Consider the following 16,168-nt stretch of genomic DNA (forward strand, 5'->3'; position numbering starts at 1 on the left):
TTCTATATGTTGATGATATTGTGCTTACTGCTTCCTCGGATTCTCTCCGACGACATATTATCTCTAGGCTCAGCTCTGAATTTGCTATGAAAGATTTGGGTCCCCTGAGTTATTTTTTTGGAATTGCTGTTACTAGAGGTAAAAATGGTTTATTTTTATCTCAAAAGAAGTATGCGCAGGAAAAGTTTGGAAAAAGTAGGAATGGCGAATTGCAAGCCTTCGTCTACTCCTGTTGACACCAAAGGCAAATTGAGCACTAATGAGGGTGCTCCATATGACGATCCTACTTCTTATCGGCGCCAATGTGGTGCTTTGCAGTATTTGACTTTCACTCGACCTGATATCTCTTATGCGGTTCAGCAAGTATGCTTGTTTATGCACTCACCCCGTGTTGAGCACATGGATGCGTTGAAACGCATTCTTCGCTATATTGAAGGTACGACAGATTTTGGTTTACAACTACATAAATCTCCCGTATCTTTTCTTGTGTCGTACACAGATGCAGATTGGGGCGGGTGTCCGGACACTCGTCGTCTACGTCAGGGTATTGTGTGTACCTTGGTGATAATCTGATTTCTTAGTCTTCGAAACGCCAACCCACTTTGTCTAAATCCAGTTGTGAAGCAGAGTACATAGGGGTTGCAAATGTGGTTTCTGAATCCTGCTGGATTCGGAATTTGTTGCTAGAGCTATTTCTTCCTATTCTGAAAGCAACATTGGTTTATTGTGACAATGTTAGTGCGATTTATCTCTCTAGTAATCCGGTACAACATCAGCGCACTAAACACATTGAGATGGACATTCACTTTGTTCGTGAGAAGGTTCAACTCGGCGAAGTTCGTGTCCTACATGTTCCATCCCGTTACCAGATTGCAGACATTTTCACTAAAGGTCTGCCTAAGGTTTTATTTGATGATTTTCGGGACAGTCTCAGCGTTCGTAGTCCTACCGTTTCGACTGCGGGGTGTGTTAGATTATAGATTATGGAAATAATCTTTTGTAATTATCGTGCATATATTTAGTGTATATCTTTCCTAGTTTAGCGTAGCTTAACCTAGACGCCTAATCTTGTATATATACTAATCTTTGATGAATGAGAAGGCACGACAAATGTTCTTTCATCTCTCATATTCTCTCAATGAAAATGATATGAATATTTGACGACACAGACTTCTATCATTTTGCAGTTTTTGCCATTTCTATGAATAAAGCAGTTACGGAGAAATAATTAGGTTTTTTTTCAAGGTCAAAGTATAAGAAAATGGATGAACAAGATTAATCAGAATAAATGAAGGGTTGAAATTTACCCTCATTATAGTGGATACATTTTTATTGTGGCTATTGAATAACCTTCCTTTATTTAATAATTAAAACGTCTATTAATAAAATGCACGTTACAAATCCAATAAAATCTCACATGAATATGTAATCTCTTACAAATTAATGGAAATTTATGGTAAAAGATTTTGTTATTTAACCTAAATATTAGATATAGGAAAAATATTTGAGGACGGAGGGAGTATGATTTTATGTCATACAAATTCCTATAATACAACATTGATTCAACATGTTTGGGAAAATAATTTTACGTATATAGCTCTACGTACATTACTTGTACGTATGATAGTATCACTTAGAAAATCTTGAAATATTCTACTGATATCACATGTGATATAACAAATTTAACAATGAATAGACAATAAAGACCATTTATTTTGAACCTACGTACATTTTGCATACTCGTATTAATTTTGAGATCGACTGACCTTAACCTCAAAACCATTTTTCATACGAAGAAGTACAGAGAGATCGAAGACAGGATGATTTTCTTGTACGGTCTCTATATTGCAGTGATGGATGATGACAGAAGCTATAATCTTCATCTGGGTGAAGGCCATTTGCCTTCCCAAGCAATACCTTGGCCCTGAGCCAAACACCGAAAACTTGTATGATGGCTCATGTTTAATCATTCCACCTTCAGTTATCCACCTTTCGGGCTTGAACTCGTTGCAATCTTCTCCCCATATCGATTTCATCCTTCCCATCACGTACGTGTTTATGATAATTTCCGTATCTGGATTCACTTGATGACCACTAGGAAGGATGTCTGGCTCAATTGGTGACTTGTGATTGTATGCTAATGCTGGGTAGAGTCTTAAAGACTCACATAATGTAGCATGAAGATATATTAGCTGGTCACTAAACTCTATAAAATTGCTTAGAAACCTATCATAGTTATTGTTCACTTGTATCATTATACCATCTATTTCTATTTTAATCTTGTGAGCAATTTGTGGGTTTTTCGAGAGAAGGAAAAAAAACCAAGTCAATGCAATACTACTTGTTTCTCCTCCGGATATGAAAAAATTTGAAATTGTGTCCCTTAAAAATTTATTGTGGATCTTTGACTTAATAGTACTTTCATCAGTATCTATAAAAAAGGTCAATAGATCTGTTCTACTTACCTCTATTTCATTATCCTTTGGCCAAGATGTTCCTTTCCTCCTTTCTTCTCTCTTCTCATCTATGCACTTGTAAACATAGTCATCAAGGGTTTTCCACGCTTGCTTGTACTTTTTCTCTCCCCCTATATTCAACCACCTTTGGATTTTCCATATGCATGTTGGCAATACATGACGAATGAAAACATTGTGTTCGAGATCAGCCACAGCCTTTAAAAGTGGAAAATCAGGCAAATCGATTGAAAGTGATTCGGGATCATGGTCCATCATGATCCTACTCATTGTATCATACATGAACCTTAAGATTATATTTTGAAGGTCAATCTCAATCGAGTGCTTAGCAACATGATCAAGAAATGGGATGAGTCCATTCTTGACTTTATTCCGTGTTATATAGATCAAAGAGTGGTGGAATTGAGGATGATGGAAAAAAAGATGAGCCACATTTCGATGGTAACTCCATACATCTGAATCGGAGTTAAGGATCCCATCACCAAGGACGTCAAAGATTTCATTATATTTGGAACCTTTTACATAAATTCCAGATTTTTTGCAATATATATGGTTAAGGTTAGCAGGATCAACGGTTACTAGGATGTGCATGTTGGCAAACCAAGGGCCTATGAAATGGAAATTCAAGTAAGAATTTTCCATAATATGAAAAATAAAGTCATTAATATTATGGACGTTTTTGAGGAGTGCAGGAAGCATCCCAACAAGAGGCCATTTAGTTGGAAGGCCATTTTTATTGCGAAAGATGAAGCAAAATAAAAGGAGGATCAGTGTATTACTCAACATGTAAAACCCCATTAGGAATTATAGTATTTGTTTAGGCAAGGTTTTGCTTGTTTGGGTGTTTATTGGTTGATGATTATGTGAAGATGTACCCGCTTTTATAGTTTAATAGTTTTATTAACATGCTTTTTTTTGGGCTCAGCCCACTTTCTCACCCAAAAAAACAAAAAAAAAAAAAAAAAAAAAAAATTAACATGCTTGTTTTTTTTTTTTTAAATCTTATATTTGTGTAGAAGTTAATGGTGTAGGCCTCACAAAATAAATGACACATCCAAATCAAACCATTTCATCGTAATTTCAAGTCTATTTCCAAATTTGAAAGCATATAACTAAAAATCTTAGAACACATGCACGTTTTAGAACATATAAGTTAAAATTTCAGAATAAGGTCATTCGAAATTTATAACATCTAACTTAACTAATTTATGGTTTAGAACATGCGAGTACTAATTTAAAACATTTGTTTAATTTTAAACACCTAAGAAAAAGTTTAGAACATTAAATTTAAAATTTAGAATATAAAAAATGTTTTCACATAATATATATATATATATATATATATATATATATATATATATATATACACTACTACAAAATCAGCCAAAAAGACCCGTCCAAATTAGCCAAAGAGACTGCTCTAGAGGCAGTCTCTAGCTAAGCGGTCTCTTTGGCAAAGAGACTGCTTGACTAGAGGCGGTCTCTAGAATGAGAAAACTAAGACCGCCTATTGAAGATAGGCAGTCTCTTTTTTGTGAAAAACTGAGACCGCCTGTGGAAGATAAGCAGTCTCTTTTTTAAGAAATTTGAGACCGGTTTTTAAACTTAACAGGTCTCTCCAATATCAGTTAAAATAAATAAAAAATATTGCTTATTTGATACGAATTTTAAAATTATAAATTTATAATCACAATTCATCAATATAACTCATTTAATTTTTTTACATTATTAAATATAGAGTACAAAATAATTCTTGAATGTCATATACCTCAAAGATTACAAACATGATACAAATATACAGTAATTGAAAATCCAATACACAAAAATAAAATAAAAAAACAAAACGTTGTAAATGATAACTTCCAGTTCCAAAGATCTTCTAGATGATAACTTTAAGAAATCTTTTACCTGTAACCACAAACATACACAAAGTAAAATCGGACAAAAATTAGTATCTAATAAAATAAATCAGAAAAATTAAACCAGCATAATTAAAAAAAAAAAAAAAAACATTGTTTTCAAAAAAAAAAATCAAAACAAAGATTAATACGGAAACCTAACCAAAAAAGTAAAAAAAAAAATAAAAAAAAAAACATATGAAACAAAACAAAGATCTAAAAATTGAAAAGAAAAATTCATAACTGATGAAATACAAGATGTAAAACAAAATTTTGGTTAAATGGCGATTAAACACACAAAAAGAAAAAATAAAAATGAAATTTCATAAAAATAATTTTAACCAATTTAAAAAACGAGCTAAAGAGTGAATTGACTGGATAAACTAAAAAGATAAATTTTAAAGACGAAAAAAATTTCTAGAACTAAAATCTGAAGAACTAAAAAATGATATTGAAAATAAAAATAAAATAAATTCATCAACATATCACATCTGGCTAATATAAAAGAAGAACGAAACGAACAATAACATATATAAAAAAAAATAAATGAAAAATCAACTAAACTAGATCTAATACTACCGAAGATCTAAGGGGGAAAACTGTTTAAAAAAACGTAAAAGAAAAAGGGAATAAAGCTAATACATCCATTGAAAAAACCCCCAAAACGAAACCGAAAAACACATCATGTTCAAATCTCATAAATCTCATAAAAAATGGCGAAAATTGGTTTTGAAACAAAAACATTAACATGCAAAATAAACAAACTATAATCAATTACCATGGCTAAACGAAAAATCGGACAAAAAAAGCAAAGTTTAAAAGAAATTCAGATTTTTAATTAAGAAAAAATGATAAAAATGAACATCAGATGACTAGAACACAAAGATCTACTCAAATAAAATCATAGATAACTAGAAAGAAAATGAAGGGGAAAAAACCCCTATTTTTTGCGCCACATATAAGAGCAAAATAAAAAAAAAAAATTGAAAAGGGGGATTGAAGAATTCTCACCGTCGAGAATCGAAGAGCTTAATTAATTTCCATAATTTTGCTCTCTTTCTTTTCTTCGTTAATGGTTGCTCGAATTGAACAGTTGCTAGCTATTTGGCTTGAAGGAAGGAAATAGTTAGGGTTTGAAGGAGGAGAGAGAAAGAGATGAGAGAAGAAGAGAAAGGAAATGAGCGGCGGTAACTAAGGTAGGGAATGAAGAGGAGAGAGAAGTTAAAGAGAAAAAGTGAGTGGGGACGTGCGTGGAACCTCAAAAACCAAGAGACCGGTTTTTAATGTTAACAGGTCTATCTATCAAAAACAAGAGACCGGTTTTCGCAAAAGGCGGTCTCTGGTTTATTTTTGATAAATAATTTTTTCTCAAAAAAAACACAAGAGACCCGTTGTCTTAAATAACCGGTCTCTCGAATAAATTTACCACTCCAACCAATAAAGTTAGAGACCCGTTATTAATAATAAACGGTCTCTTGGATCAAAGAGTCCGCTTATGTAGATGACAGGTCTTATATATTGGGTCTCTTTGGCCAATTTTGTAGTAGTGATATATATATATATATATATATATATATATATATATATATATATATATATGAACACCCATTTACCAATGCCTTTTTTTAAGGGACCAACACTTTTAATTTCAAATCTATTTTATTTTTTCCCGCAAGGTATGATAAAAATCAATTCTAACAATGCCACTTTGTCAAAACTTGAGAAATGCAATTGAAAACATCGAAGAAGAAGAAGAAACTGGAGAAATTTTATTAAGAGAGAAGAGAGAATTCCAGAAGAATATTGAGCGAAAATCAATTGTTGTTTTTTATCACAGCTAGCTTCAGTATTTATAGCCAACTAATTTCAGCTAATAAAAAGAAAAAGAAAAATAATTAAAACAAGTTTGTTACAACTGTCTAACTAACTAATTCTGACTTGTCAATATTGACTTGGACTAAGATCTTTCTCTGTTTTGGGCTTGGGCCTTATCCAGGCTTTTCTCATAATCCTTCGCAAGCTAGACTGTGGGTTGAACAGTCCTAGCTTGGACAGTAACTCTGAGAACTGAGCAGAGCGAAGAATTTTAGTAAGAACATCTGCTAACTGAGACTTTGTTGGCAGACAGGTGAGTAGAATCAGGTCTTCCAGGACTTTTCTTTTGTTAAATGACAGTCAATGTCAATGTGTTTTGTCCGTTCATGAAAGACTGGATTCTTTGCTATGTATATAGCAGATTGGTTATCACAATGTAGTGTCACAGGGAGAAGATCTGAGACACCAAGTTCCTTGAGATGTCTGACAGCCCATGTTACTTTAGCTGTAGCAAAAGCCATTGCTCTATACTCTAATTCAGATGAAGACATGGAGACAATTGGTTGTTTCTTCGATTTCCATCTTATAGGTGAAGATCCAAACTGTAACACATAACCAGTGACACTCCTTCTTGAGTCCAAGTATGAACCCTAATCAGAGTCACTGAAATCCTGTAAAGTTAGAGCATCTGAACCTTTTTGTAGAATACCTTGCCCTGCAGAGTGAGCAACATATCTTAAAGTGTGTTACAATGCTTCCATATTAGATTACCTCGGATTTTGCATGAATTGGCTTAAAGTTTGCATTGTATAGGAAAGATCTGGTTTAGCATTAGTCAGAAAGTTCAGCTTCCCTACTAATTTCCTGTATAGAGTAGCATCATGAAGTAATTCTCCTTCTGTTGCTGACAGCTTCATATTCTAAGGTAGATGAGTAACAACATTCTTTTCCAAAGAAAAATTACACTCTAATAAGAGTTCTTGAGTGAACTTCTTTTGAGTCAGAACAACGCCCTGATCAAGGTAGCTTACTTCTATACCAAGGAAAAAACTTAGTTTTCCTAGGTCTTTGATGTTGAACACTCTGTCAAGATGCTGCTTCAGTTCAGAAATTATTGTAATATCATCACTAGTTAGGATGATATCATCCACATATTTGGCTGCAATAGTAATCTTCCCAATATTCTTCTTTATGAACAAAGATGCATCACTATGACTTAGAGTAAAACCTTTGCGCTTCAGTTCAATAAGCATTGTAGCAAACCATTGCCTAGAGGCTTGCTTAAGTCCAAATAAGGACTTTTTGAGCTTGCAAACTTTTCCCGAATAACCTTGCAGCCTTTCAGACAAGGTCATGTATATATCTTCATGTAGATTCCCATGCAAAAAAAGCATTGTTAACATCTAGCTGATACATATTCCTTCCTTTGCTTGCAGCCAGAGCAATCACATATCTAATTGTAGTCATTTTGATCACTGGTGAGAATGTTTCTTCATATATAGTCAATCCCAAACTTCTTTGTATAGCCTTATGCAACAAGCCTGGCTTTGAATCTCTCTATGGTTCCATCAACTCTGAGCTTAATTTTGAACACCCATTTACATCATATGCGCTTCTTTCCTTTAGGTAGATCTACTATCTCTCATGTATGATTCTTTTCAAGAGCTTCTAACTATTTTCCCATGGCATCAACCCATTCTGAATATTTTGCAGCTTCTTTGTAAGTAGTAGGCTCTTTTATATTGGAAGCAATAGTTGCCAAAGCTTTATTAGAAGGAGGAATGCTAGTATAGCATACCAAATTACACCAACGTGATAAATTTGCCTTCTTAGAAGTGATGTTTAACATTTTTCAGTCATAATCAGACATCCAACTAGGTTCTTGTCTAGGTCTAGTTGACTTTCTTTATTCTGTCTCATCTTCAGGTATTGATAGGTTGTCGTACACCTGTAAAAAATAAAATCCTAACAAAACCTCCTAATAATGTAGTAGGGTAAGTAGGGTCGAACCCACAGGGAGATGGTATTCAATCTAACCTCTAAGAAATTGGAGAAACTAAACAAGTCACGAAATTCGGATTAAAAAAATAGTTTAAATTAAAATAGGAATAAAACAATTAATAAAAAGACCTAGGGTTATGGTTCACTATGTTTATAGTTCTAAATCTATCAAATATCAATAATAATTCAATCAATCAATTATCTAGAGCAATTGCCAAGCCTACGATCGGGTCTTAACGCTCTCAATTCAACATACGTAGTTCGATCGCTAACATAATCAGAATTGCTAATTGTAGGTAAGCCTCTAAAAGTAAGATCTTTCGATTCAAACTTTATTACAATAATTAATCAAACAACTGATCAGGTTGCAAGATTAATAATAAAACACTATCAATTAGAGAAATCAATAATCAAAATATTAAAAACACCTAACAAGATTCATAATATAAACATGGATTCCCAAACCCTAGAAATAAAACTACTCAAACATGAAATAAATAGTTAAAGCTAAATCTAATAAAGAAAGCATAATTAAAATAAAGAAATAAAATTACCTCGATAAATTAATATATCAAACTCAAGGACAAATCCATGGAGGAATCCATAGAGTAGTCCATGAAAAACTAGGGCTAGAGAGAAAACTACAACGAACGTAAAATAAAAAGTATAAAAAGGCATAAGGAAAAAATAATATCCCTTGAGTATTTATATTATCCTAAAACTAATCTAAAGATAAATAAATAAAATAAAATCAGAAAAATAGCAACTACATAAGTCCTATTATGATTGGTCACCGATTAAAAGAGTCATAGTTGATGTAGGTTGCCTAGGTGTCATGGGCGCACAACCCATCGCCCGATGGGTGGTCTCTGGTCGAGGGCTGTGATGAAGATGAAGCTCGACCATCGCCCGATGGTTTTCCAGCGGCCTGATCAGTTTCGAAGGCTGGTGTGCGTCGCAAGGTCATCGCCCGATGGCTGGTCGCTGGACTGCTGGCAGATTTTCAGGACCAACTTTGAATGGCTGTAACTCATGATATATGAATTTTATGGAGGTGTGCAACCTATCATTGGAAAGATCTTCAAGTCTAGTTTTCAACCCAACTTGAATCACTTCAATTCAATCTGTATAGCTCAAGTTATGATCAAAAGAGTGGACAAAGGTTAGTTTTACCACTTTGTAAAATATCGTTTTTCTTCGTTTCTAACTCAAATTCGTTTCCAAAAAGTGCATAATGACCCTTTTGGATGCTATATTCATTACTCATTCCTATAAATCTCAACCTAAGTTTCCACAAACACATATCCTTCATTGAGCGATCTCGATTCATCGACTTTTCATCCTTTCATTGTCCGATTCTTCCAAAACCACTTCGAAAGCGTCCAAATAGTTATAGAAACTACCTGAAACATTAAGAAAAAAACAGACAAAGCGCAATAGAGCACATAAAGGACAACTTATGCAATTGCGACCTAAAAAGCGACAAAAGACTAAAAAAACAACTATAAAACTAGCATAAACGTGCCTATAAACTCTATATAAATATGATTCATCAGGTATCAAATTGGTGATAAGGGGGTTTTTGGCCTGGTAAGAAGGTAAAATAACCAAGATAAAGCAACACTAGTTGTATCGCCTCTTGCTATGAAAAAAATTAAAAATGCATCCTTTAAAAACTCATTACCATTACTACTATTTATTGGAGCTGTGTGATTTTCTACCTCATTCATATAAATTGTCAATAAGTCGTCGAATATTACCTCATTTTCTTCTTTAGGATTATCGAGTTTCCTTTCGACTCTCTTCATAGCTATCATCTTGTTAGTGAAATCGTTAATAATCTGGCAATCTTTTTGGTATTTCTCTTCTCCTACATCCAACCATCTTATAAATTTCCACATAGATGTTGGCATAACATGAAGCCAAAAAATCACCTGTTCTACACTTCTACATCAATTATTGCTTGCAAGAGTGGAATAGGTGCCAAATTGAGTGAGAGAAATTTAGGGTCATAGTCCAAGAAAATGTTACATACATTATCATAAGCAAACCTTTTAAACATATCTGGCAAGTCGATTTCAACACCATGCTTAGAGACATTATTGAGCAATGGGATGAGACTACTCTCCATCTCTTCCCAAATTTTCATCATAAATATTGAATTAAATTTGGCATGGCCAAAGAAAGAATGAGCCAATCTTCGATGGTACTGCCATAAACTAAAATCCGAGCTAAAGATCCCATCTCCAAGAAATTAGAAAATTTTCTTAAATTTAGAGCCTTTAACATAGTTTCCAAAGCTCTTGCTAAGCACGTGGTGAACGTTGGAAGGATCAACGGTAACTATAACGTTCATGTTGCTGAACCAAGGGCCCTTAAATAGAAACGTTAGCTCAGATGATTTCTCCATAATTTCAATGAAAAATTCATTGATTCTGCAAAAATTTTGGAATAGTGTAGGAAGCATCCCAACAAGAGGTCAATTAGTTGGGATACCATTTTTGTTGCAGAAAAAGTAGCAAAAAATAAACAAGGAAATGAGCAAAGAAAAGATAACCAAGTATGTCATTTTTTGCTAAGAAATTTTAGTTCTTTGTAAGGTTTGGTGAGAGAGTTTAAATGGGCTTATGGTTCATCTTTATGTGAAAGAGTTCTTTATATAGAACAATTTCTATATGCTACTTCCTCGCTCCCTCTGTCCCTTTTTTAAAATTATCAAGTTTTTGATAAATAGGTCAGGGCTACACTCGTCACGAGTATCCACTATACAAGTCCAAGGAGGTTCCACCTCAAAATCATATGACAATGAGGTGAGTAATTATTTAGCCTTATAAAGTGGACACAACTTTCTACTCTCTTCAATGTAGTATATACACACCCCAATACAAACTCTCACTTGTACACTTGATTAATGTGGGACAACACTTACACTCACATGTGCATTTTCTCTTGGGCTTAACAACCATCATGGAGGCTACTTTATTAGTGTTAAAAAGGTTACTCAGTTGTTGTTATATGAGTTACTTCCTAGTGTTATAGGGGTTACTCAGTCAGTGTTATAGGAATTACTTTGTTCTTTTATAAGTGACCACATGGTATGCCCAATCGCAAACAAAACGCACCATTTAAAAATTGATTTGCATTGTATATGAAACGCTAGAAATTTGATATAATTGCAATTTTATCATCACATTCAAATAGTATAAGTAGCCTCTTTGTCTTTTACAAAGTAAAATGTTAAACTCTCTCTTCTTTTATGAATGTGGGACATTTGAGAAGGTTGTGCTATAAGCGCGTTTTCAAAATCCCCCACATAGATAAGCTAGTCCAGCCACTTCTCAAGTTCAAGGAGATTCCAACTAAAAACCATACTCAGAATGACATACAAAACGAGTAGTACTGTAGTATTTTGTTCAAAAAAAGAAATATGAGTAGCAGTATCCCCTTTAAAGTGTTTAATTCTCTTTCTCTTCATTTATCAATGCATGTAGTATACTTAAATGTGTTATTTGGGAATATTACACTTCAACATATTGTAATGATAATATTTTTTCGATCTAATGTGGATGAAAACTCGACCAACATACTCTCATGGGTGTTTGCCGTTGGAATGATAATTTTAATAATGCAAATCAAAGAAAACCGAGCTACCTAGGAAGTATATGTTACATCCGCAGTTCGAGCTGCACTCGCAGCCATTTGCGGCAGTCGTCAAGCGACAAATGTGCAATGCCACAACCCGATTACTCACGCGTGTTTGCATATGGGTATTTAGGGGGGAAAATTTATAAATAATAATCCCAACTCTTCTCTATTTTCTTTTAATAATCCCAACTTTGAATTATTCTGGAATAATCCCAACTTTGGGGGTTGTTTAATTTCTTCAATCCTAATTATCGATTACATGTATGTTGAAGAGGTTAATTTCTTTTGTTTCTTTTTTTTATATAAATGCCACGTGTCAAGAGCCAATTAGCCAAAAAATTAAAAAAAAATAAAAAAAACAAATCAGAAACCCATCCCATCCCAACCAGCTCCACCCCTTCCCTGACCACCCCAGCCCCACCCCCACCGAAACCCTAGCCACCCTAATCATCTCCCGCACCGGAAAACTCATTCCCCTCCTCCCCCTGGCCAGCCTCCCCTCCCCCTTCACCCGTTGAACCAACTCCCCCAATTCCCGCAACCCCCTTCTGCTCCCTCAAAACATCGACATTGGTTTTTTAAAAATTTTTAAAATTTCTTTGGATTATTCTTATCTGGGCTAAAGTTGGGACTTTTGGGGGCTGTTGTTGTGTTTTTGACGGTAAGGAAGAGATGGAGTAGTTGTTGGTGATGTTCGACTTTGGTGATGTTGTTGTAGTATGGTGATGGTGGTGGCGGTTTACTTTGTGTTTGCGTGGGGAATAGGAGGGTTTCGGGGAGGTAGAATAGTGGTTTAGAGGGAATGGGGAGGAGCGACGCCAAGGGGGGAGGGGCGTTAGGCCGACAAGGGAGGGGGTTGGGATGGGCGAGTGGTCATTTGGGGGAAATGGGAGGAGCTGAGATTTTTTTTTTTAATTTTGAAATAATTTATTTATTTTTTTTATTTTTTGGACCAATCAGGATTTGACACATGTCAAGTTACCTTATATAATAAGACATTGACTTTTGTTGACTGGTTTGAGATTAAAGAAAATAAACAACCCCCAAAGTTGGGATTATTCCAGAATAATCCGAAGTTGGGATTATTAAAAGAAAATGGAGCAAAGTTGGGATTAGACCTGGCAAACAGGTCATTCAGGTCGGGTACGAGTCGTGTAATACCCATATATTTTATGATTTTACAAATTATAAAATTAGAGTTGCATACTTTAAATTTTATTTTCTTATCTTATTTGATAGTATTTATACCCTTTAACCCTACATTATTATTTTATTAAAAAAAAAAGATAGTTGTCATTCCCTGTTATTGTGCGTAAAGTTCATATATGAAACCCAAATCTTGTAGCCTTATTCATATATGACTTACAATTATGCTTTTTGATTCCTTTTATTTGCCCATATTCTTCCAACAAACACTTATTTTCCTAATATTGTTAATTTAGTTCACGAAGTTTGGTTGTGCGATAAAGTAGTTTGATCTATAAGGTAATCATACGAACTTTGGAGATGTTTGTATTATATTTTGTAGTATTATGTGTGATATGATTAATTATTTGTACTATGTATTATTATTATGTGTAAATTTTATAATTGTAATTAGGCGAAAATATGAATTGACCACCGGTTCAAAACCCCCCAAGGCCACCGGTTTTGAACCGATGGTCATTTGGGGGGTGGCAATAAACCGAAGCAAGGCCACCGGTTCAAAACCGGTGGCAAAAAGACTTATTGCCACCGGTTAACCGGTGGCAATAACACTTCTAACATTTTATTTTTTTTGGTATTAATAAGTATTGCCACCGGTTTGTCGGTGGAACCGGTGGCAATAATGCCCAAAAAAACAAATTTGTTTTTTCCTTCAATTTTTTCACTTAAAAATCAAGAGACAATTACATATAATCATAATAAACATTTTTTTCCCCTAGAAATTGAGAAATAATCATAATATACATAAATTACATGTATCAATGAATAAATAGTCAATTTACAATTTTTTTTTTTTTAAAAAAAACTCTTTGAATTAACCTTGAATCTGCAATAGATCTGCAAAAAATAACAAAAAATTTAAACACAATTAAAAATCAAAATCCGCAAAAAAAATCTGCCAAAATATATTGAACCCAGAAATATATTATAATCACTTGAAATATATTATTACATGCAAAAGAACAAAAATTACAACATAAAAATAAAAAGAAAAAAATTACAAAATCAAAAAAAGAAAATTACAACATCAAAATAAAAAATCAACATCTTCAATCTTCACAATCATAAACTAATACCTGCATGAATAAATATACCAAATTAAAATTAATAAAATCACATAAGAAACTGCAAAGAAAATTAAAAAAAAAAAAAAAAAAAAGAACACTTAACCCAGAAATTAAACCCATAACCCACGACCCACAACCTACCACCCACGACCCACAACCCAACACCCACAACCCACAACTTTACCACCTAAAACCACCCACCTCCCACAAACCTCCCACCTAAAACCACCAACCCTGACCGTACCCCAACCAAACCCATTCAAACCCAGATCTACCCACCTAAACAACCAACCTTGACCGAACCCACACTCCTCCAACCCACCCACCTAAAACCCTCAACACGTAAGATCACCACCACCGAACTGACAATCAAACCCACCAACCTAACACCATCCAAAAATTTAATAAAAAAATCAAAAGCAAAAATATTAAAACGAACCTTAAAAGTAAAAAAAGCTTCGAAATTCCCTCGAACTTGGTTTAATAAGGTCAAATTCGGCCATAAAAACGCTCGATCTAGCAGTTTCATGGTGGAATTTGACCTTGAAAACCATTAATTTGCCTAAAACCATCACCACAAATGCGTGAGAAAACAGGGATGTTGTTGATGAAGGTCTTCGGCGGTGGTTGGTGGCGGTGGTGGTTGGTGGCCGTTGAGGGGAAAGAAGAGGAGGCAACGAGAGAGAAGGAGAGAGGGGAGTGAGTTCGCAGGAGAGATAGAGAAGGAAAGGAGAGAGAAAGAGATAGGTGAAAGGAGGAGAAGAGGATCGCAGGAGAGAGGAGAGGAGAGGAGAGAGAGAAAGAGACAGGAGAGAGAAGGAGGAGAGGGGAAAGTGAAGGAGAGAGGATGAGTGAGAGGAGAGTGTTAGGGTTAGGGGTTTATAAAGGGGGGCGTTTTTTTTTAAAAAACTAAGCCACCGGTTTCGAACCGGTGGGTTTAATATTTTCCCCACCGGTTCAGTTTGAACCGGTGGCAATACTAATCCCTCAAAATCCTGCCCATTTTCCCCTTACTTTTTCCCACCGGTTTTCGAAAACCGGTGGCCATTGAGCGATGCCTTTTTGCATTTTTCTACTAGTCATGTAATACCCATATATTTTTCTACGAGTCGTGTAATACCCATATATTTTATAATTTTACAAATTATAAAATTAGAGTTGCATACTTTAAATTTTATTTTCTTATCTTATTTGATAGTATTTATACCCTTTAACCCTACATTATTATTTTATTAAAAAAAAAAAAGATAGTTGTCGTTCCCTGTTATTGTGCGTAAAGTTCATATATGAAACCCAAATCTTGTAGCCTTATTCATACATGACTTACAATTATGCTTTTTTATTCCTTTTATTTGCCCATATTCTTCCAACAAACACTTATTTTCCTAATACTGTTAATTTAGTTCACGAAGTTTGGTTGTGCGATAAAGTAGTTTGATCTACAAGGTAATCACACGAACTTTGGAGATGTTTGTATTATATTTTGTAGTATTATGTGTGATATGATTAATTATTTGTACTCTATATTATTATTATGTGTAAATTTTATAATTGTAATTCTTGTGATCAATATGTATATGATTGATTGTTGGTATTATATGATTTGATTAGATATGAGTATCGTATTACTTTTATTGTTTATTATTGATTATATTTTATTCTAGGGTTCTAATGTTGTAATTATAGGGAGTATTGTTTTATCGAGGTTTTAGGGTTGTTAATGCAGAGTATCATTTTGAGGTTGCGATTTAATTATTTTTGGGTGCTAGTATTGTTTTCCCCAAGAGTTGAGATGTTTTTGAATCGAATTGTTATATTATTTGGGAACTTATGCCATTGTGGAGTTATTATTATTAAATTGTGAATTATTATTTGATCAAGTATGAGATCAAAAGATTGAAAATTATTATTTTGTTCTTGGTTTGATCAGGCTCGGTGTTATATACCTTAGTCCTTGGCATGTTGGTAATGAGATAATGATCATGAGTTAAGAATGAGGTATAATCTTTATTATTTATTTTTTTATGGTCCCCTATAGTGAGAATTGGCCCGTATGTGGTCT

General features: G+C 34.1%; 1 long non-coding RNA gene and 1 pseudogene across 1 annotated transcript; both read right to left on the reverse strand.

Moving 5' to 3' along the window:
• Positions 1 to 1,745: 1,745 nt before the first annotated feature.
• Positions 1,746 to 3,272, reverse strand: LOC145625395 (alkane hydroxylase MAH1 pseudogene; annotated as a pseudogene).
• A 10,673-nt stretch (positions 3,273 to 13,945) lies between these two features.
• LOC145617244 (uncharacterized) lies at positions 13,946 to 14,689 on the reverse strand. Its single transcript, XR_014107689.1, has 2 exons — positions 14,546 to 14,689; positions 13,946 to 14,115 (listed from the first exon to the last, which is right to left on the reverse strand). It is a non-coding gene; the product is annotated as an uncharacterized LOC145617244 (long non-coding RNA).
• Positions 14,690 to 16,168: the final 1,479 nt, after the last annotated feature.

Source organism: Chenopodium album, chromosome 3, assembly GCF_948465745.1.
Source record: "Chenopodium album chromosome 3, dcCheAlbu1.1, whole genome shotgun sequence".
NCBI classification, from domain to species: domain Eukaryota; kingdom Viridiplantae; phylum Streptophyta; class Magnoliopsida; order Caryophyllales; family Amaranthaceae; genus Chenopodium; species Chenopodium album.